Below are 17,623 nucleotides of genomic sequence, written 5' to 3'. Positions count from 1 at the left end.
TCTCCACCTCCCTGCAACAGACACAGGATGGATGAATTAAAGTTATCCTACCAGACATAGGAGTCCTGAATGGGCCCACCAGTCTTATATATCTCGCCTGATCGAGCGATGAGCGTGGTATCATGTTGCAAGTGGCTGCATGGCTTAGCTTACTAAATGCAAATGCATAAGAGTAATATTCTTAGCATTCCTAGAGCCTACGGCCACACCACACTGAATGCACCCGATCTCGTCTGATCTCGGAAGTGAAGCAGTGTCAGGCCTAGTTAGTACCTGGATGGGAGACCGCCTGGGAATACCAGGTGCTGTAGGCTTTTTTGTGCTCCAAGTTCAGGAAGTGAGCCCTTTCTCAATTGCCTTTTAAAACTGCAAGGTCTAGCCGACTAGATGCTTAAAAGTACAAAACTTCCTAGGCCCAGAGCCTACGGCCACACCACACTGAATGCGCCTGATCTCGTCTGATCTCAGAAGCTAAGCAGTGTCGGGCCTAGTTAGTACCTGGATGGGAGACCGCCTGGGAATACCAGGTGCTGTAGGCTTTTTTGTACTCCAAGTTCAGGAAGTGAGCCATTTCTCAATTGCCTTTCAAAAATGCAAGGTCTAGCCGACTAGATGCTTAAAAGTACAAAACTCACAAGGCCCAGAGCCTACGGCCACACCACACTGAATGCGCCCGATCTCGTCTGATCTCGGAAGCTAAGCAGTGTCGGGCCTAGTTAGTACCTGGATGGGAGACCGCCTGGGAATACCAGGTGCTGTAGGCTTTTTTGTGCTCCAAGTTCAGGAAGTGAGCCATTTCTCAATTGCCTTTCAAAACTGCAAGGTCTAGCTGACTAGATGCTTAAAAGTACAAAACTCACTAGGCCCAGAGCCTACGGCCACACCACACTGATTGCGCCCGATCTCGTCTGATCTCGGAAGCTAAGCAGTGTCGGGCCTAGTTAGTACCTGGATGGGAGACCACCTGGGAATACCAGGTGCTGTAGGCTTTTTTGTGCTCCAAGTTCAGGAAGTGAGCCATTTCACAATTGCCTTTCAAAACTGCAAGGTCTAGCCGACTAGATGCTTAAAAGTACAAAACTCACTAGGCCTAGAGCCTACGGCCACACCACACTGAATGTGCCCGATCTCGGAAGCTAAGCAGGGTCGGGCCTAGTTAGTACCTGGATGGGAGACTGCCTGGGAATACCAGGTGCTGTAGGCTTTTTTGTGCTCCATGATTAGTAATTGCGCAACTTCTCAATTATTTTTCAAATTTGGTATGTTTCCAAAATAATTGTATCCCGTTTTATAGCGGAAATGTTGGACAACATCATGAGGGCTGGAGCTACCTTTTTACATAGAATTAGCATACAGGTAGTGTGTTCATGGGTAATAAATCGATTTTCACATGTAATGCAGTACAGAGAATATTGAGTCCTTCAAGAGGCATGAAAGAAAACCATTATTGTGTTGATTGTTCTCTCCACCTCCCTGCAACAGACACAGGATGGATGAATTAAAGTTATCCTACCAGACATAGGAGTCCTGAATGGGCCCACCAGTCTTATATATCTCGCCTGATCGAGCGATGAGCGTGGTATCATGTTGCAAGTGGCTGCATGGCTTAGCTTACTAAATGCAAATGCATAAGAGTAATATTCTTAGCATTCCTAGAACCTACGGCCACACCACACTGAATGCACATGATCTCGTCTGATCTCGGAAGTTAAGCAGTGTCAGGCCTAGTTAGTACCTGGATGGGAGACCGCCTGGGAATACCAGGTGCTGTAGGCTTTTTTGTGCTCCAAGTTCAGGAAGTGAGCCCTTTCTCAATTGCCTTTTAAAACTGCAAGGTCTAGCCGACTAGATGCTTAAAAGTACAAAACTCACTAGGCCCAGAGCCTACGGCCACACCACACTGAATGCGCCTGATCTCGTCTGATCTCAGAAGCTAAGCAGTGTCGGGCCTAGTTAGTACCTGGATGGGAGACCGCCTGGGAATACCAGGTGCTGTAGGCTTTTTTGTACTCCAAGTTCAGGAAGTGAGCCATTTCTCAATTGCCTTTCAAAACTGCAAGGTCTAGCCGACTAGATGCTTAAAAGTACAAAACTCACAAGGCCCAGAGCCTACGGCCACACCACACTGAATGCATACGATCTCGTCTGATCTCGGAAGCTAAGCAGTGTCGGGCCTCGTTAGTACCTGGATGGGAGACCGCCTGGGAATACCAGGTGCTGTAGGCTTTTTTGTGCTCCAAGTTCAGGAAGTGAGCCATTTCTCAATTGCCTTTCAAAACTGCAAGGTCTAGCTGACTAGATGCTTAAAAGTACAAAACTCACTAGGCCCAGAGCCTACGGCCACACCACACTGATTGCGCCCGATCTCGTCTGATCAAGGAAGCTAAGCAGTGTCGGGCCTAGTTAGTACCTGGATGGGAGACCACCTGCGAATACCAGGTGCAGTAGGCTTTTTTGTGCTCCAAGTTCAGGAAGTGAGCCATTTCACAATTGCCTTTCAAAACTGCAAGGTCTAGCCGACTAGATGCTTAAAAGTACAAAACTCACTAGGCCCAGAGCCTACGGCCACACCACACTGAATGCGCCCGATCTCGGAAGCTAAGCAGGGTCGGGCCTAGTTAGTACCTGGATGGGAGACTGCCTGGGAATACCAGGTGCTGTAGGCTTTTTTGTGCTCCATGATTAGTAATTGCGCAACTTCTCAATTATTTTTCAAATTTGGTATGTTTCCAAAATAATTGTATACCGTTTTATAGCGGAAATGTTGGACAACATCATGAGGGCTGGAGCTACCTTTTACATAGAATTAGCATACAGGTAGTGTGTTCATGGGTAATAAATCGACTTTCACATGTAATGCAGTACAGAGAATATTGAGTCCTTCAAGAGGCATGAAAGAAAACCATTATTGTGTTGATTGTTCTCTCCACCTCCCTGCAACAGACACAGGATGGATGAATTAAAGTTATCCTACCAGACATAGGAGTCCTGAATGGGCCCACCAGTCTTATATATCTCGCCTGATCGAGCCTGATCGAGCGATGAGCGTGGTATCATGTTGCAAGTGGCTGCATGGCTTAGCTTACTAAATGCAAATGCATAAGAGTAATATTCTTAGCATTCCTAGAGCCTATGGCCACACCACACTGAATGCACCCGATCTTGTCTGATCTCGGAAGTTAAGCAGTGTTAGGCCTAGTTAGTACCTGGATGGGAGACCGCCTGGGAATACCAGGTGCTGTAGGCTTTTTTGTGCTCCAAGTTCAGGAAGTGAGCCCTTTCTCAATTGCCTTTCAAAACTGCAAGGTCTAGCCGACTAGATGCTTAAAAGTACAAAACTCACTAGGCCCAGAGCCTACGGCCACACCACACTGAATGCGCCTGATCTCGTCTGATCTCAGAAGCTAAGCAGTGTTGGGCCTAGTTAGTACCTGGATGGGAGACCGCCTGGGAATACCAGGTACTGTAGGCTTTTTTGTATTCCAAGTTCAGGAAGTGAGCCATTTCTCAATTGCCTTTCAAAACTGCAAGGTCTAGCCGACTAGATGCTTAAAAGTACAAAACTCACAAGGCCCAGAGCCTACGGCCACACCACACTGAATGTGCCCGATCTCGTCTGATCTCGGAAGCTAAGCAGTGTCGGGCCTCGTTAGTACCTGGATGGGAGACCGCCTGGGAATACCAGGTGCTGTAGGCTTTTTTGTGCTCCAAGTTCAGGAAGTGAGCCATTTCACAATTGCCTTTCAAAACTGCAAGGTCTAGCCGACTAGATGCTTAAAAGTACAAAACTCACTAGGCCCAGAGCCTACGGCCACACCACACTGAATGCGCCCGATCTCGGAAGCTAAGCAGGGTCGGGCCTAGTTAGTACCTGGATGGGAGACTGCCTGGGAATACCAGGTGCTGTAGGCTTTTGTGTGCTCCATGATTAGTAATTGCGCAACTTCTCAATTATTTTTCAAATTTGGTATGTTTCCAAAATAATTGTATCCCGTTTTATAGCGGAAATGTTGGACAACATCATGAGGGCTGGAGCTACCTTTTTACATAGAATTAGCATACAGGTAGTGTGTTCATGGGTAATAAATCGACTTTCACATGTAATGCAGTACAGAGAATATTGAGTCCTTCAAGAGGCATGAAAGAAACCCATTATTGTGTTGATTGTTCTCTCCACCTCCCTGCAACAGACACAGGATGGATGAATTAAAGTTATCCTACCAGACATAGGAGTCCTGAATGGGCCCACCAGTCTTATATATCTCGCCTGATCGAGCGATGAGCGTGGTATCATGTTGCAAGTGGCTGCATCGCTTAGCTTACTAAATGCAAATGCATAAGAGTAATATTCTTAGCATTCCTAAAGCCTACGGCCACACCACACTGAATGCACCTGATCTCGGAAGTTAAGCAGTGTCAGGCCTAGTTAGTACCTGGATGGGAGACCGCCTGGGAATACCAGGTGCTGTAGGCTTTTTTGTGCTCCAAGTTCAGGAAGTGAGCCCTTTCTCAATTGCCTTTTTAAAACTGCAAGGTCTAGCCGACTAGATGCTTAAAAGTACAAAACTCACAAGGCCCAGAGCCTACGGCCACACCACACTGAATGTGCCCGATCTCGTCTGATCTCGGAAGCTAAGCAGTGTCGGGCCTCGTTAGTACCTAGATGGGAGACCGCCTGGGAATACCAGGTGCTGTAGGCTTTTTTGTGCTCCAAGTTCAGGAAGTGAGCCATTTCTCAATTGCCTTTCAAAACTGCAAGGTCTAGCTGACTAGATGCTTAAAAGTACAAAACTCACTAGGCCCAGAGACTACGGACACACCACACTGATTGCGCCCGATCTCGTCTGATCTCGGAAGCTAAGCAGTGTCGGGCCTAGTTAGTACCTGGATGGGAGACCACCTGGGAATACCAGGTGCTGTAGGCTTTTTTGTGCTCCAAGTTCAGGAAGTGAGCCATTTCACAATTGCCTTTCAAAACTGCAAGGTCTAGCCGACTAGATGCTTAAAAGTACAAAACTCACTAGGCCCAGAGCCTACGGCCACACCACACTGAATGCGCCCGATCAGTACCTGGATGGGAGACCGCCTGGGAATACCAGGTGCTGTAGGCTTTTTTGTGCTCCAAGTTCAGGAAGTGAGCCCTTTCTCAATTGCCTTTTAAAACTGCAAGGTCTAGCCGACTAGATGCTTAAAAGTACAAAACTCACTTGGCCCAGAGCCTACGGCCACACCACACTGAATGCGCCTGATCTCGTCTGATCTCAGAAGCTAAGCAGTGTCGGGCCTAGTTAGTACCTGGATGGGAGACCGCCTGGGAATACCAGGTGCTGTAGGCTTTTTTGTACTCCAAGTTCAGGAAGTGAGCCATTTCTCAATTGCCTTTCAAAACTGCAAGGTCTAGCCGACTAGATGCTTAAAAGTACAAAACTCACAAGGCCTAGAGCCTACGGCCACACCACACTGAATGCTCCCGATCTCGTCTGATCTCGGAAGCTAAGCAGTGTCGGGCCTCGTTAGTACCTGGATGGGAGACCGCCTGGGAATACCAGGTGCTGTAGGCTTTTTTGTGCTCCAAGTTCAGGAAGTGAGCCATTTCACAATTGCCTTTCAAAACTGCAAGGTCTAGCCGACTAGATGCTTAAAAGTACAAAACTCACTAGGCCCAGAGCCTACGGCCACACCACACTGAATGCGCCCGATCTCGGAAGCTAAGCAGGGTCGGGCCTAGTTAGTACCTGGATGGGAGACTGCCTGGGAATACCAGGTGCTGTAGGCTTTTTTGTGCTACATGATTAGTAATTGCGCAACTTCTCAATTATTTTTCAAATTTGGTATGTTTCCAAAATAATTGTATCCCGTTTTATAGCGGAAATGTTGGACAACATCATGAGGGCTGGAGCTACCTTTTTACATAGAATTAGCATACAGGTAGTGTGTTCATGGGTAATAAATCGACTTTCACATGTAATGCAGTACTGAGAATATTGAGTCCTTCAAGAGGCATGAAAGAAAACCATTATTGTGTTGATTGTTCTCTCCACCTCCCTGCAACAGACACAGGATGGATGAATTAAAGTTATCCTACCAGACATAGGAGTCCTGAATGGGCCCACCAGTCTTATATATCTCGCCTGATCGAGCCTGATCGAGCGATGAGCGTGGTATCATGTTGCAAGTGGCTGCATGGCTTAGCTTACTAAATGCAAATGCATAAGAGTAATATTCTTAGCATTCCTAGAGCCTACGGCCACACCACACTGAATGCACCCGATCTCGTCTGATCTCGGAAGTGAAGCAGTGTCAGGCCTAGTTAGTACCTGGATGGGAGACCGCCTGGGAATACCAGGTGCTGTAGGTTTTTTTGTGCTCCAAGTTCAGGAAGTGAGCCCTTTCTCAATTGCCTTTTAAAACTGCAAGGTCTAGCCGACTAGATGCTTAAAAGTACAAAACTTCCTAGGCCCAGAGCCTACGGCCACACCACACTGAATGCGCCTGATCTCGTCTGATCTCAGAAGCTAAGCAGTGTCGGGCCTAGTTAGTACCTGGATGGGAGACCGCCTGGGAATACCAGGTGCTGTAGGCTTTTTTGTACTCCAAGTTCAGGAAGTGAGCCATTTCTCAATTGCCTTTCAAAACTGCAAGGTCTAGCCGACTAGATGCTTAAAAGTACAAAACTCACAAGGCCCGGAGCCTACGGCCACACCACACTGAATGCGCCCGATCTCGTCTGATCTCGGAAGCTAAGCAGTGTCGGGCCTAGTTAGTACCTGGATGGGAGACCGCCTGGGAATCCCAGGTGCTGTAGGCTTTTTTGTGCTCCAAGTTCAGGAAGTGAGCCATTTCTCAATTGCCTTTCAAAACTGCAAGGTCTAGCTGACTAGATGCTTAAAAGTACAAAACTCACTAGGCCCAGAGCCTACGGCCACACCACACTGATTGCGCCCGATCTCGTCTGATCTCGGAAGCTAAGCAGTGTCGGGCCTAGTTAGTACCTGGATGGGAGACCACCTGGGAATACCAGGTGCTGTAGGCTTTTTTGTGCTCCAAGTTCAGGAAGTGAGCCATTTCACAATTGCCTTTCAAAACTGCAAGGTCTAGCCGACTAGATGCTTAAAAGTACAAAACTCACTAGGCCTAGAGCCTACGGCCACACCACACTGAATGTGCCCGATCTCGGAAGCTAAGCAGGGTCGGGCCTAGTTAGTACCTGGATGGGAGACTGCCTGGGAATACCAGGTGCTGTAGGCTTTTTTGTGCTCCATGATTAGTAATTGCGCAACTTCTCAATTATTTTTCAAATTTGGTATGTTTCCAAAATAATTGTATCCCGTTTTATAGCGGAAATGTTGGACAACATCATGAGGGCTGGAGCTACCTTTTTACATAGAATTAGCATACAGGTAGTGTGTTCATGGGTAATAAATCGATTTTCACATGTAATGCAGTACAGAGAATATTGAGTCCTTCAAGAGGCATGAAAGAAAACCATTATTGTGTTGATTGTTCTCTCCACCTCCCTGCAACAGACACAGGATGGATGAATTAAAGTTATCCTACCAGACATAGGAGTCCTGAATGGGCCCACCAGTCTTATATATCTCGCCTGATCGAGCCTGATCGAGCGATGAGCGATGAGCGTGGTATCATGTTGCAAGTGGCTGCATGGCTTAGCTTACTAAATGCAAATGCATAAGAGTAATATTCTTAGCATTCCTAGAGCCTACGGCCACACCACACTGAATGCACCCGATCTCGTCTGATCTTGGAAGTTAAGCAGTGTCAGGCCTAGTTAGTACCTGGATGGGAGACCGCCTGGGAATACCAGGTGCTGTAGGCTTTTTTGTGCTCCAAGTTCAGGAAGTGAGCCCTTTCTCAATTGACTTTTAAAACTGCAAGGTCTAGCCGACTAGATGCTTAAAAGTACAAAACTCACAAGGCCCAGAGCCTACGGCCACACCACACTGAATGCGCCCGATCTCGTCTGATCTCGGAAGCTAAGCAGTGTTGGGCCTCATTAGTACCTGGATGGGAGACCGCCTGGGAATACCAGGTGCTGTAGGCTTTTTTGTGCTCCAAGTTCAGGAAGTGAGCCATTTCACAATTGCCTTTCAAAACTGCAAGGTCTAGCCGACTAGATGCTTAAAAGTACAAAACTCACAAGGCCCAGAGCCTACGGCCACACCACACTGAATGCGTCTGATCTCGGAAGCTAAGCAGTGTCCGGCCTCGTTAGTACCTGGATGGGAGACTGCCTGGGAATACCAGGTGCTGTAGGCTTTTTTGTGCTCCATGATTAGTAATTGCACAACTTCTCAATTATTTTTCAAATTTGGTATGTTTCCAAAATAATTGTATCCCGTTTTATAGCGGAAATGTTGGACAACATCATGAGGGCTGGAGCTACCTTTTTACATAGAATTAGCATACAGGTAGTGTGTTCATGGGTAATAAATCGACTTTCACATGTAATGCAGTACAGAGAATATTGAGTCCTTCAAGAGGCATGAAAGAAAACCATTATTGTGTTGATTGTTCTCTCCACCTCCCTGCAACAGACACAGGATGGATGAATTAAAGTTATCCTACCAGACATAGGAGTCCTGAATGGGCCCACCAGTCTTATATATCTCGCCTGATCGAGCCTGATCGAGCGATGAGCGTGGTATCATGTTGCAAGTGGCTGCATGGCTTAGCTTACTAAATGCAAATGCATAAGAGTAATATTCTTAGCATTCCTAGAGCCTACGGCCACACCACACTGAATGCACCCGATCTCGTCTGATCTCGGAAGTTAAGCAGTGTCAGGCCTAGTTAGTACCTGGATGGGAGACCGCCTGGGAATACCAGGTGCTGTAGGCTTTTTTGTGCTCCAAGTTCAGGAAGTGAGCCCTTTCTCAATTGCCTTTTAAAACTGCAAGGTCTAGCCGACTAGATGCTTAAAAGTACAAAACTCACTAGGCCCAGAGCCTACGGCCACACCACACTGAATGCGCCTGATCTCGTCTGATCTCAGAAGCTAAGCAGTGTCGGGCCTAGTTAGTACCTGGATGGGAGACCACCTGGGAATACCAGGTGCTGTAGGCTTTTTTGTGCTCCAAGTTCAGGAAGTGAGCCATTTCACAATTGCCTTTCAAAACTGCAAGGTCTAGCCGACTAGATGCTTAAAAGTACAAAACTCACTAGGCCCAGAGCCTACGGCCACACCACACTGAATGCGCCCGATCTCGGAAGCTAAGCAGGGTCGGGCCTAGTTAGTACCTGGATGGGAGACTGCCTGGGAATACCAGGTGCTGTAGGCTTTTTTGTGCTCCATGATTAGTAATTGCGCAACTTCTCAATTATTTTTCAAATTTGGTATGTTTCCAAAATAATTGTATCCCGTTTTATAGCGGAAATGTTGGACAACATCATGAGGGCTGGAGCTACCTTTTTACATAGAATTAGCATACAGGTAGTGTGTTCATGGGTAATAAATCGACTTTCACATGTAATGCAGTACAGAGAATATTGAGTCCTTCAAGAGGCATGAAAGAAAACCATTATTGTGTTGATTGTTCTCTCCACCTCCCTGCAACAGACACAGGATGGATGAATTAAAGTTATCCTACCAGACATAGGAGTCCTGAATGGGCCCACCAGTCTTATATATCTCGCCTGATCGAGCCTGATCGAGCGATGAGCGTGGTATCATGTTGCAAGTGGCTGCATGGCTTAGCTTACTAAATGCAAATGCATAAGAGTAATATTCTTAGCATTCCTAGAGCCTACGGCCACACCACACTGAATGCACCCGATCTCGTCTGATCTTGGAAGTTAAGCAGTGTCAGGCCTAGTTAGTACCTGGATGGGAGACCGCCTGGGAATACCAGGTGCTGTAGGCTTTTTTGTGCTCCAAGTTCAGGAAGTGAGCCCTTTCTCAATTGCCTTTTAAAACTGCAAGGTCTAGCCGACTAGATGCTTAAAAGTACAAAACTCACTAGGCCCAGAGCCTACGGCCACACCACACTGAATGCGCCTGATCTCGTCTGATCTCAGAAGCTAAGCAGTGTCGGGCCTAGCTAGTACCTGGATGGGAGACCGCCTGGGAATACCAGGTGCTGTAGGCTTTTTTGTACTCCAAGTTCAGGAAGTGAGCCATTTCTCAATTGCCTTTCAAAACTGCAAGGTCTAGCCGACTAGATGCTTAAAAGTACAAAACTCACAAGGCCCAGAGCCTACGGCCACACCACACTGAATGCGTCTGATCTCGGAAGCTAAGCAGTGTCCGGCCTCGTTAGTACCTGGATGGGAGACCGCCTGGGAATACCAGGTGCTGTAGGCTTTTTTTGTGCTCCAAGTTCAGGAAGTGAGCCATTTCACAATTGCCTTTCAAAACTGCAAGGTCTAGCCGACTAGATGCTTAAAAGTACAAAACTCACAAGGCCCAGAGCCTACGGCCACACCACACTGAATGCGTCTGATCTCGGAAGCTAAGCAGTGTCCGGCCTCGTTAGTACCTGGATGGGAGACCGCCTGGGAATACCAGGTGCTGTAGGCTTTTTTGTGCTCCAAGTTCAGGAAGTGAGCCATTTCACAATTGCCTTTCAAAACTGCAAGGTCTAGCCGACTAGATGCTTAAAAGTACAAAACTCACTAGGCCCACAGCCTACGGCCACACCACACTGAATGCGCCCGATCTCGGAAGCTAAGCAGGGTCGGGCCTAGTTAGTACCTGGATGGGAGACTGCCTGGGAATACCAGGTGCTGTAGGCTTTTTTGTGCTCCATGATTAGTAATTGCGCAACTTCTCAATTATTTTTCAAATTTGGTATGTTTCCAAAATAATTGTATCCCGTTTTATAGCGGAAATGTTGGACAACATCATGAGGGCTGGAGCTACCTTTTTACATAGAATTAGCATACAGGTAGTGTGTTCATGGGTAATAAATCGATTTTCACATGTAATGCAGTACAGAGAATATTGAGTCCTTCAAGAGGCATGAAAGAAAACCATTATTGTGTTGATTGTTCTCTCCACCTCCCTGCAACAGACACAGGATGGATGAATTAAAGTTATCCTACCAGACATAGGAGTCCTGAATGGGCCCACCAGTCTTATATATCTCGCCTGATCGAGCCTGATCGAGCGATGAGCGATGAGCGTGGTATCATGTTGCAAGTGGCTGCATGGCTTAGCTTACTAAATGCAAATGCATAAGAGTAATATTCTTAGCATTCCTAGAGCCTACGGCCACACCACACTGAATGCACCCGATCTCGTCTGATCTTGGAAGTTAAGCAGTGTCAGGCCTAGTTAGTACCTGGATGGGAGACCGCCTGGGAATACCAGGTGCTGTAGGCTTTTTTGTGCTCCAAGTTCAGGAAGTGAGCCCTTTCTCAATTGACTTTTAAAACTGCAAGGTCTAGCCGACTAGATGCTTAAAAGTACAAAACTCACAAGGCCCAGAGCCTACGGCCACACCACACTGAATGCGCCCGATCTCGTCTGATCTCGGAAGCTAAGCAGTGTTGGGCCTCATTAGTACCTGGATGGGAGACCGCCTGGGAATACCAGGTGCTGTAGGCTTTTTTGTGCTCCAAGTTCAGGAAGTGAGCCATTTCACAATTGCCTTTCAAAACTGCAAGGTCTAGCCGACTAGATGCTTAAAAGTACAAAACTCACAAGGCCCAGAGCCTACGGCCACACCACACTGAATGCGTCTGATCTCGGAAGCTAAGCAGTGTCCGGCCTCGTTAGTACCTGGATGGGAGACTGCCTGGGAATACCAGGTGCTGTAGGCTTTTTTGTGCTCCATGATTAGTAATTGCACAACTTCTCAATTATTTTTCAAATTTGGTATGTTTCCAAAATAATTGTATCCCGTTTTATAGCGGAAATGTTGGACAACATCATGAGGGCTGGAGCTACCTTTTTACATAGAATTAGCATACAGGTAGTGTGTTCATGGGTAATAAATCGACTTTCACATGTAATGCAGTACAGAGAATATTGAGTCCTTCAAGAGGCATGAAAGAAAACCATTATTGTGTTGATTGTTCTCTCCACCTCCCTGCAACAGACACAGGATGGATGAATTAAAGTTATCCTACCAGACATAGGAGTCCTGAATGGGCCCACCAGTCTTATATATCTCGCCTGATCGAGCCTGATCGAGCGATGAGCGTGGTATCATGTTGCAAGTGGCTGCATGGCTTAGCTTACTAAATGCAAATGCATAAGAGTAATATTCTTAGCATTCCTAGAGCCTACGGCCACACCACACTGAATGCACCCGATCTCGTCTGATCTCGGAAGTTAAGCAGTGTCAGGCCTAGTTAGTACCTGGATGGGAGACCGCCTGGGAATACCAGGTGCTGTAGGCTTTTTTGTGCTCCAAGTTCAGGAAGTGAGCCCTTTCTCAATTGCCTTTTAAAACTGCAAGGTCTAGCCGACTAGATGCTTAAAAGTACAAAACTCACTAGGCCCAGAGCCTACGGCCACACCACACTGAATGCGCCTGATCTCGTCTGATCTCAGAAGCTAAGCAGTGTCGGGCCTAGTTAGTACCTGGATGGGAGACCACCTGGGAATACCAGGTGCTGTAGGCTTTTTTGTGCTCCAAGTTCAGGAAGTGAGCCATTTCACAATTGCCTTTCAAAACTGCAAGGTCTAGCCGACTAGATGCTTAAAAGTACAAAACTCACTAGGCCCAGAGCCTACGGCCACACCACACTGAATGCGCCCGATCTCGGAAGCTAAGCAGGGTCGGGCCTAGTTAGTACCTGGATGGGAGACTGCCTGGGAATACCAGGTGCTGTAGGCTTTTTTGTGCTCCATGATTAGTAATTGCGCAACTTCTCAATTATTTTTCAAATTTGGTATGTTTCCAAAATAATTGTATCCCGTTTTATAGCGGAAATGTTGGACAACATCATGAGGGCTGGAGCTACCTTTTTACATAGAATTAGCATACAGGTAGTGTGTTCATGGGTAATAAATCGACTTTCACATGTAATGCAGTACAGAGAATATTGAGTCCTTCAAGAGGCATGAAAGAAAACCATTATTGTGTTGATTGTTCTCTCCACCTCCCTGCAACAGACACAGGATGGATGAATTAAAGTTATCCTACCAGACATAGGAGTCCTGAATGGGCCCACCAGTCTTATATATCTCGCCTGATCGAGCCTGATCGAGCGATGAGCGTGGTATCATGTTGCAAGTGGCTGCATGGCTTAGCTTACTAAATGCAAATGCATAAGAGTAATATTCTTAGCATTCCTAGAGCCTACGGCCACACCACACTGAATGCACCCGATCTCGTCTGATCTTGGAAGTTAAGCAGTGTCAGGCCTAGTTAGTACCTGGATGGGAGACCGCCTGGGAATACCAGGTGCTGTAGGCTTTTTTGTGCTCCAAGTTCAGGAAGTGAGCCCTTTCTCAATTGCCTTTTAAAACTGCAAGGTCTAGCCGACTAGATGCTTAAAAGTACAAAACTCACTAGGCCCAGAGCCTACGGCCACACCACACTGAATGCGCCTGATCTCGTCTGATCTCAGAAGCTAAGCAGTGTCGGGCCTAGCTAGTACCTGGATGGGAGACCGCCTGGGAATACCAGGTGCTGTAGGCTTTTTTTGTGCTCCAAGTTCAGGAAGTGAGCCATTTCACAATTGCCTTTCAAAACTGCAAGGTCTAGCCGACTAGATGCTTAAAAGTACAAAACTCACAAGGCCCAGAGCCTACGGCCACACCACACTGAATGCGTCTGATCTCGGAAGCTAAGCAGTGTCCGGCCTCGTTAGTACCTGGATGGGAGACCGCCTGGGAATACCAGGTGCTGTAGGCTTTTTTTGTGCTCCAAGTTCAGGAAGTGAGCCATTTCACAATTGCCTTTCAAAACTGCAAGGTCTAGCCGACTAGATGCTTAAAAGTACAAAACTCACAAGGCCCAGAGCCTACGGCCACACCACACTGAATGCGTCTGATCTCGGAAGCTAAGCAGTGTCCGGCCTCGTTAGTACCTGGATGGGAGACCGCCTGGGAATACCAGGTGCTGTAGGCTTTTTTGTGCTCCAAGTTCAGGAAGTGAGCCATTTCACAATTGCCTTTCAAAACTGCAAGGTCTAGCCGACTAGATGCTTAAAAGTACAAAACTCACTAGGCCCACAGCCTACGGCCACACCACACTGAATGCGCCCGATCTCGGAAGCTAAGCAGGGTCGGGCCTAGTTAGTACCTGGATGGGAGACTGCCTGGGAATACCAGGTGCTGTAGGCTTTTTTGTGCTCCATGATTAGTAATTGCGCAACTTCTCAATTATTTTTCAAATTTGGTATGTTTCCAAAATAATTGTATCCCGTTTTATAGCGGAAATGTTGGACAACATCATGAGGGCTGGAGCTACCTTTTTACATAGAATTAGCATACAGGTAGTGTGTTCATGGGTAATAAATCGATTTTCACATGTAATGCAGTACAGAGAATATTGAGTCCTTCAAGAGGCATGAAAGAAAACCATTATTGTGTTGATTGTTCTCTCCACCTCCCTGCAACAGACACAGGATGGATGAATTAAAGTTATCCTACCAGACATAGGAGTCCTGAATGGGCCCACCAGTCTTATATATCTCGCCTGATCGAGCCTGATCGAGCGATGAGCGATGAGCGTGGTATCATGTTGCAAGTGGCTGCATGGCTTAGCTTACTAAATGCAAATGCATAAGAGTAATATTCTTAGCATTCCTAGAGCCTACGGCCACACCACACTGAATGCACCCGATCTCGTCTGATCTTGGAAGTTAAGCAGTGTCAGGCCTAGTTAGTACCTGGATGGGAGACCGCCTGGGAATACCAGGTGCTGTAGGCTTTTTTGTGCTCCAAGTTCAGGAAGTGAGCCCTTTCTCAATTGACTTTTAAAACTGCAAGGTCTAGCCGACTAGATGCTTAAAAGTACAAAACTCACAAGGCCCAGAGCCTACGGCCACACCACACTGAATGCGCCCGATCTCGTCTGATCTCGGAAGCTAAGCAGTGTTGGGCCTCATTAGTACCTGGATGGGAGACCGCCTGGGAATACCAGGTGCTGTAGGCTTTTTTGTGCTCCAAGTTCAGGAAGTGAGCCATTTCACAATTGCCTTTCAAAACTGCAAGGTCTAGCCGACTAGATGCTTAAAAGTACAAAACTCACAAGGCCCAGAGCCTACGGCCACACCACACTGAATGCGTCTGATCTCGGAAGCTAAGCAGTGTCCGGCCTCGTTAGTACCTGGATGGGAGACTGCCTGGGAATACCAGGTGCTGTAGGCTTTTTTGTGCTCCATGATTAGTAATTGCACAACTTCTCAATTATTTTTCAAATTTGGTATGTTTCCAAAATAATTGTATCCCGTTTTATAGCGGAAATGTTGGACAACATCATGAGGGCTGGAGCTACCTTTTTACATAGAATTAGCATACAGGTAGTGTGTTCATGGGTAATAAATCGACTTTCACATGTAATGCAGTACAGAGAATATTGAGTCCTTCAAGAGGCATGAAAGAAAACCATTATTGTGTTGATTGTTCTCTCCACCTCCCTGCAACAGACACAGGATGGATGAATTAAAGTTATCCTACCAGACATAGGAGTCCTGAATGGGCCCACCAGTCTTATATATCTCGCCTGATCGAGCCTGATCGAGCGATGAGCGTGGTATCATGTTGCAAGTGGCTGCATGGCTTAGCTTACTAAATGCAAATGCATAAGAGTAATATTCTTAGCATTCCTAGAGCCTACGGCCACACCACACTGAATGCACCCGATCTCGTCTGATCTCGGAAGTTAAGCAGTGTCAGGCCTAGTTAGTACCTGGATGGGAGACCGCCTGGGAATACCAGGTGCTGTAGGCTTTTTTGTGCTCCAAGTTCAGGAAGTGAGCCCTTTCTCAATTGCCTTTTAAAACTGCAAGGTCTAGCCGACTAGATGCTTAAAAGTACAAAACTCACTAGGCCCAGAGCCTACGGCCACACCACACTGAATGCGCCTGATCTCGTCTGATCTCAGAAGCTAAGCAGTGTCGGGCCTAGTTAGTACCTGGATGGGAGACCACCTGGGAATACCAGGTGCTGTAGGCTTTTTTGTGCTCCAAGTTCAGGAAGTGAGCCATTTCACAATTGCCTTTCAAAACTGCAAGGTCTAGCCGACTAGATGCTTAAAAGTACAAAACTCACTAGGCCCAGAGCCTACGGCCACACCACACTGAATGCGCCCGATCTCGGAAGCTAAGCAGGGTCGGGCCTAGTTAGTACCTGGATGGGAGACTGCCTGGGAATACCAGGTGCTGTAGGCTTTTTTGTGCTCCATGATTAGTAATTGCGCAACTTCTCAATTATTTTTCAAATTTGGTATGTTTCCAAAATAATTGTATCCCGTTTTATAGCGGAAATGTTGGACAACATCATGAGGGCTGGAGCTACCTTTTTACATAGAATTAGCATACAGGTAGTGTGTTCATGGGTAATAAATCGACTTTCACATGTAATGCAGTACAGAGAATATTGAGTCCTTCAAGAGGCATGAAAGAAAACCATTATTGTGTTGATTGTTCTCTCCACCTCCCTGCAACAGACACAGGATGGATGAATTAAAGTTATCCTACCAGACATAGGAGTCCTGAATGGGCCCACCAGTCTTATATATCTCGCCTGATCGAGCCTGATCGAGCGATGAGCGTGGTATCATGTTGCAAGTGGCTGCATGGCTTAGCTTACTAAATGCAAATGCATAAGAGTAATATTCTTAGCATTCCTAGAGCCTACGGCCACACCACACTGAATGCACCCGATCTCGTCTGATCTTGGAAGTTAAGCAGTGTCAGGCCTAGTTAGTACCTGGATGGGAGACCGCCTGGGAATACCAGGTGCTGTAGGCTTTTTTGTGCTCCAAGTTCAGGAAGTGAGCCCTTTCTCAATTGCCTTTTAAAACTGCAAGGTCTAGCCGACTAGATGCTTAAAAGTACAAAACTCACTAGGCCCAGAGCCTACGGCCACACCACACTGAATGCGCCTGATCTCGTCTGATCTCAGAAGCTAAGCAGTGTCGGGCCTAGCTAGTACCTGGATGGGAGACCGCCTGGGAATACCAGGTGCTGTAGGCTTTTTTTGTGCTCCAAGTTCAGGAAGTGAGCCATTTCACAATTGCCTTTCAAAACTGCAAGGTCTAGCCGACTAGATGCTTAAAAGTACAAAACTCACAAGGCCCAGAGCCTACGGCCACACCACACTGAATGCGTCTGATCTCGGAAGCTAAGCAGTGTCCGGCCTCGTTAGTACCTGGATGGGAGACCGCCTGGGAATACCAGGTGCTGTAGGCTTTTTTTGTGCTCCAAGTTCAGGAAGTGAGCCATTTCACAATTGCCTTTCAAAACTGCAAGGTCTAGCCGACTAGATGCTTAAAAGTACAAAACTCACAAGGCCCAGAGCCTACGGCCACACCACACTGAATGCGTCTGATCTCGGAAGCTAAGCAGTGTCCGGCCTCGTTAGTACCTGGATGGGAGACCGCCTGGGAATACCAGGTGCTGTAGGCTTTTTTGTGCTCCAAGTTCAGGAAGTGAGCCATTTCACAATTGCCTTTCAAAACTGCAAGGTCTAGCCGACTAGATG

The 17,623-nt window shown here is 47.0% G+C and overlaps 36 non-coding genes and 21 pseudogenes across 36 annotated transcripts; all 57 read left to right on the top strand.

The window, feature by feature from the left end:
- Positions 1-195: 195 nt before the first annotated feature.
- On the top strand, positions 196-314 carry LOC138462857 (5S ribosomal RNA). Its single transcript, XR_011265446.1, has one exon. It is a non-coding gene; the product is annotated as a 5S ribosomal RNA (ribosomal RNA).
- A 106-nt stretch (positions 315-420) lies between these two features.
- LOC138465096 (5S ribosomal RNA) lies at positions 421-539 on the top strand. Its single transcript, XR_011267670.1, has one exon. It is a non-coding gene; the product is annotated as a 5S ribosomal RNA (ribosomal RNA).
- Positions 540-645: 106 nt separating this feature from the next.
- Positions 646-764, top strand: LOC138462002 (5S ribosomal RNA). Its single transcript, XR_011264604.1, has one exon. It is a non-coding gene; the product is annotated as a 5S ribosomal RNA (ribosomal RNA).
- Positions 765-870: 106 nt separating this feature from the next.
- Positions 871-989, top strand: LOC138459916 (5S ribosomal RNA). Its single transcript, XR_011262695.1, has one exon. It is a non-coding gene; the product is annotated as a 5S ribosomal RNA (ribosomal RNA).
- Positions 990-1,095: 106 nt separating this feature from the next.
- LOC138457844 (5S ribosomal RNA) lies at positions 1,096-1,204 on the top strand (annotated as a pseudogene).
- A 453-nt stretch (positions 1,205-1,657) lies between these two features.
- Positions 1,658-1,776, top strand: LOC138455106 (5S ribosomal RNA). Its single transcript, XR_011261749.1, has one exon. It is a non-coding gene; the product is annotated as a 5S ribosomal RNA (ribosomal RNA).
- A 106-nt stretch (positions 1,777-1,882) lies between these two features.
- Positions 1,883-2,001, top strand: LOC138465083 (5S ribosomal RNA). The gene has a single exon (XR_011267658.1). It is a non-coding gene; the product is annotated as a 5S ribosomal RNA (ribosomal RNA).
- Positions 2,002-2,107: 106 nt separating this feature from the next.
- Positions 2,108-2,226, top strand: LOC138454488 (5S ribosomal RNA). The gene has a single exon (XR_011261162.1). It is a non-coding gene; the product is annotated as a 5S ribosomal RNA (ribosomal RNA).
- A 106-nt stretch (positions 2,227-2,332) lies between these two features.
- Positions 2,333-2,451, top strand: LOC138456474 (5S ribosomal RNA; annotated as a pseudogene).
- Positions 2,452-2,557: 106 nt separating this feature from the next.
- LOC138456757 (5S ribosomal RNA) lies at positions 2,558-2,666 on the top strand (annotated as a pseudogene).
- Positions 2,667-3,128: 462 nt separating this feature from the next.
- LOC138464977 (5S ribosomal RNA) lies at positions 3,129-3,247 on the top strand. Its single transcript, XR_011267553.1, has one exon. It is a non-coding gene; the product is annotated as a 5S ribosomal RNA (ribosomal RNA).
- A 106-nt stretch (positions 3,248-3,353) lies between these two features.
- On the top strand, positions 3,354-3,472 carry LOC138461785 (5S ribosomal RNA). The gene has a single exon (XR_011264392.1). It is a non-coding gene; the product is annotated as a 5S ribosomal RNA (ribosomal RNA).
- A 106-nt stretch (positions 3,473-3,578) lies between these two features.
- On the top strand, positions 3,579-3,697 carry LOC138463366 (5S ribosomal RNA). The gene has a single exon (XR_011265953.1). It is a non-coding gene; the product is annotated as a 5S ribosomal RNA (ribosomal RNA).
- Positions 3,698-3,803: 106 nt separating this feature from the next.
- On the top strand, positions 3,804-3,912 carry LOC138456755 (5S ribosomal RNA; annotated as a pseudogene).
- A 453-nt stretch (positions 3,913-4,365) lies between these two features.
- Positions 4,366-4,474, top strand: LOC138456335 (5S ribosomal RNA; annotated as a pseudogene).
- A 107-nt stretch (positions 4,475-4,581) lies between these two features.
- On the top strand, positions 4,582-4,700 carry LOC138464685 (5S ribosomal RNA). The gene has a single exon (XR_011267262.1). It is a non-coding gene; the product is annotated as a 5S ribosomal RNA (ribosomal RNA).
- A 106-nt stretch (positions 4,701-4,806) lies between these two features.
- Positions 4,807-4,925, top strand: LOC138454414 (5S ribosomal RNA). The gene has a single exon (XR_011261091.1). It is a non-coding gene; the product is annotated as a 5S ribosomal RNA (ribosomal RNA).
- Positions 4,926-5,217: 292 nt separating this feature from the next.
- Positions 5,218-5,336, top strand: LOC138465071 (5S ribosomal RNA). Its single transcript, XR_011267646.1, has one exon. It is a non-coding gene; the product is annotated as a 5S ribosomal RNA (ribosomal RNA).
- A 106-nt stretch (positions 5,337-5,442) lies between these two features.
- LOC138462453 (5S ribosomal RNA) lies at positions 5,443-5,561 on the top strand. The gene has a single exon (XR_011265048.1). It is a non-coding gene; the product is annotated as a 5S ribosomal RNA (ribosomal RNA).
- Positions 5,562-5,667: 106 nt separating this feature from the next.
- LOC138456754 (5S ribosomal RNA) lies at positions 5,668-5,776 on the top strand (annotated as a pseudogene).
- Positions 5,777-6,239: 463 nt separating this feature from the next.
- On the top strand, positions 6,240-6,358 carry LOC138464688 (5S ribosomal RNA). Its single transcript, XR_011267266.1, has one exon. It is a non-coding gene; the product is annotated as a 5S ribosomal RNA (ribosomal RNA).
- A 106-nt stretch (positions 6,359-6,464) lies between these two features.
- Positions 6,465-6,583, top strand: LOC138465058 (5S ribosomal RNA). The gene has a single exon (XR_011267634.1). It is a non-coding gene; the product is annotated as a 5S ribosomal RNA (ribosomal RNA).
- A 106-nt stretch (positions 6,584-6,689) lies between these two features.
- Positions 6,690-6,808, top strand: LOC138458817 (5S ribosomal RNA). Its single transcript, XR_011262484.1, has one exon. It is a non-coding gene; the product is annotated as a 5S ribosomal RNA (ribosomal RNA).
- Positions 6,809-6,914: 106 nt separating this feature from the next.
- Positions 6,915-7,033, top strand: LOC138459914 (5S ribosomal RNA). The gene has a single exon (XR_011262694.1). It is a non-coding gene; the product is annotated as a 5S ribosomal RNA (ribosomal RNA).
- Positions 7,034-7,139: 106 nt separating this feature from the next.
- Positions 7,140-7,248, top strand: LOC138457843 (5S ribosomal RNA; annotated as a pseudogene).
- A 470-nt stretch (positions 7,249-7,718) lies between these two features.
- On the top strand, positions 7,719-7,837 carry LOC138463589 (5S ribosomal RNA). Its single transcript, XR_011266175.1, has one exon. It is a non-coding gene; the product is annotated as a 5S ribosomal RNA (ribosomal RNA).
- A 106-nt stretch (positions 7,838-7,943) lies between these two features.
- On the top strand, positions 7,944-8,062 carry LOC138461865 (5S ribosomal RNA). Its single transcript, XR_011264471.1, has one exon. It is a non-coding gene; the product is annotated as a 5S ribosomal RNA (ribosomal RNA).
- A 106-nt stretch (positions 8,063-8,168) lies between these two features.
- LOC138459766 (5S ribosomal RNA) lies at positions 8,169-8,277 on the top strand (annotated as a pseudogene).
- A 463-nt stretch (positions 8,278-8,740) lies between these two features.
- On the top strand, positions 8,741-8,859 carry LOC138461295 (5S ribosomal RNA). Its single transcript, XR_011263917.1, has one exon. It is a non-coding gene; the product is annotated as a 5S ribosomal RNA (ribosomal RNA).
- A 106-nt stretch (positions 8,860-8,965) lies between these two features.
- LOC138462652 (5S ribosomal RNA) lies at positions 8,966-9,084 on the top strand. Its single transcript, XR_011265246.1, has one exon. It is a non-coding gene; the product is annotated as a 5S ribosomal RNA (ribosomal RNA).
- Positions 9,085-9,190: 106 nt separating this feature from the next.
- LOC138456753 (5S ribosomal RNA) lies at positions 9,191-9,299 on the top strand (annotated as a pseudogene).
- Positions 9,300-9,762: 463 nt separating this feature from the next.
- LOC138463588 (5S ribosomal RNA) lies at positions 9,763-9,881 on the top strand. Its single transcript, XR_011266174.1, has one exon. It is a non-coding gene; the product is annotated as a 5S ribosomal RNA (ribosomal RNA).
- A 106-nt stretch (positions 9,882-9,987) lies between these two features.
- On the top strand, positions 9,988-10,106 carry LOC138461056 (5S ribosomal RNA). The gene has a single exon (XR_011263698.1). It is a non-coding gene; the product is annotated as a 5S ribosomal RNA (ribosomal RNA).
- Positions 10,107-10,212: 106 nt separating this feature from the next.
- Positions 10,213-10,321, top strand: LOC138459448 (5S ribosomal RNA; annotated as a pseudogene).
- Positions 10,322-10,428: 107 nt separating this feature from the next.
- Positions 10,429-10,537, top strand: LOC138459447 (5S ribosomal RNA; annotated as a pseudogene).
- Positions 10,538-10,643: 106 nt separating this feature from the next.
- LOC138456752 (5S ribosomal RNA) lies at positions 10,644-10,752 on the top strand (annotated as a pseudogene).
- A 470-nt stretch (positions 10,753-11,222) lies between these two features.
- LOC138463586 (5S ribosomal RNA) lies at positions 11,223-11,341 on the top strand. The gene has a single exon (XR_011266173.1). It is a non-coding gene; the product is annotated as a 5S ribosomal RNA (ribosomal RNA).
- Positions 11,342-11,447: 106 nt separating this feature from the next.
- Positions 11,448-11,566, top strand: LOC138461864 (5S ribosomal RNA). The gene has a single exon (XR_011264470.1). It is a non-coding gene; the product is annotated as a 5S ribosomal RNA (ribosomal RNA).
- A 106-nt stretch (positions 11,567-11,672) lies between these two features.
- Positions 11,673-11,781, top strand: LOC138459765 (5S ribosomal RNA; annotated as a pseudogene).
- A 463-nt stretch (positions 11,782-12,244) lies between these two features.
- Positions 12,245-12,363, top strand: LOC138461294 (5S ribosomal RNA). Its single transcript, XR_011263916.1, has one exon. It is a non-coding gene; the product is annotated as a 5S ribosomal RNA (ribosomal RNA).
- Positions 12,364-12,469: 106 nt separating this feature from the next.
- LOC138462639 (5S ribosomal RNA) lies at positions 12,470-12,588 on the top strand. Its single transcript, XR_011265233.1, has one exon. It is a non-coding gene; the product is annotated as a 5S ribosomal RNA (ribosomal RNA).
- A 106-nt stretch (positions 12,589-12,694) lies between these two features.
- On the top strand, positions 12,695-12,803 carry LOC138456751 (5S ribosomal RNA; annotated as a pseudogene).
- A 463-nt stretch (positions 12,804-13,266) lies between these two features.
- On the top strand, positions 13,267-13,385 carry LOC138463585 (5S ribosomal RNA). The gene has a single exon (XR_011266172.1). It is a non-coding gene; the product is annotated as a 5S ribosomal RNA (ribosomal RNA).
- A 106-nt stretch (positions 13,386-13,491) lies between these two features.
- Positions 13,492-13,610, top strand: LOC138461055 (5S ribosomal RNA). The gene has a single exon (XR_011263697.1). It is a non-coding gene; the product is annotated as a 5S ribosomal RNA (ribosomal RNA).
- A 107-nt stretch (positions 13,611-13,717) lies between these two features.
- Positions 13,718-13,826, top strand: LOC138459446 (5S ribosomal RNA; annotated as a pseudogene).
- Positions 13,827-13,933: 107 nt separating this feature from the next.
- On the top strand, positions 13,934-14,042 carry LOC138459445 (5S ribosomal RNA; annotated as a pseudogene).
- A 106-nt stretch (positions 14,043-14,148) lies between these two features.
- On the top strand, positions 14,149-14,257 carry LOC138456750 (5S ribosomal RNA; annotated as a pseudogene).
- A 470-nt stretch (positions 14,258-14,727) lies between these two features.
- On the top strand, positions 14,728-14,846 carry LOC138463584 (5S ribosomal RNA). The gene has a single exon (XR_011266171.1). It is a non-coding gene; the product is annotated as a 5S ribosomal RNA (ribosomal RNA).
- Positions 14,847-14,952: 106 nt separating this feature from the next.
- Positions 14,953-15,071, top strand: LOC138461863 (5S ribosomal RNA). The gene has a single exon (XR_011264469.1). It is a non-coding gene; the product is annotated as a 5S ribosomal RNA (ribosomal RNA).
- Positions 15,072-15,177: 106 nt separating this feature from the next.
- Positions 15,178-15,286, top strand: LOC138459764 (5S ribosomal RNA; annotated as a pseudogene).
- Positions 15,287-15,749: 463 nt separating this feature from the next.
- LOC138461292 (5S ribosomal RNA) lies at positions 15,750-15,868 on the top strand. Its single transcript, XR_011263915.1, has one exon. It is a non-coding gene; the product is annotated as a 5S ribosomal RNA (ribosomal RNA).
- Positions 15,869-15,974: 106 nt separating this feature from the next.
- LOC138462626 (5S ribosomal RNA) lies at positions 15,975-16,093 on the top strand. The gene has a single exon (XR_011265221.1). It is a non-coding gene; the product is annotated as a 5S ribosomal RNA (ribosomal RNA).
- A 106-nt stretch (positions 16,094-16,199) lies between these two features.
- LOC138456749 (5S ribosomal RNA) lies at positions 16,200-16,308 on the top strand (annotated as a pseudogene).
- Positions 16,309-16,771: 463 nt separating this feature from the next.
- LOC138463582 (5S ribosomal RNA) lies at positions 16,772-16,890 on the top strand. Its single transcript, XR_011266169.1, has one exon. It is a non-coding gene; the product is annotated as a 5S ribosomal RNA (ribosomal RNA).
- A 106-nt stretch (positions 16,891-16,996) lies between these two features.
- On the top strand, positions 16,997-17,115 carry LOC138461053 (5S ribosomal RNA). The gene has a single exon (XR_011263695.1). It is a non-coding gene; the product is annotated as a 5S ribosomal RNA (ribosomal RNA).
- A 107-nt stretch (positions 17,116-17,222) lies between these two features.
- Positions 17,223-17,331, top strand: LOC138459444 (5S ribosomal RNA; annotated as a pseudogene).
- A 107-nt stretch (positions 17,332-17,438) lies between these two features.
- LOC138459443 (5S ribosomal RNA) lies at positions 17,439-17,547 on the top strand (annotated as a pseudogene).
- The last annotated feature ends 76 nt before the right edge of the window (positions 17,548-17,623 follow it).

The sequence above is a fragment of the Ambystoma mexicanum genome, chromosome 4p (assembly GCF_040938575.1).
Source record: "Ambystoma mexicanum isolate Mex_15411 chromosome 4p, UKY_AmexF1_1, whole genome shotgun sequence".
Lineage (NCBI taxonomy): Eukaryota > Metazoa > Chordata > Amphibia > Caudata > Ambystomatidae > Ambystoma > Ambystoma mexicanum.
This window is presented reverse-complemented; position numbering and strand designations above follow the sequence as displayed.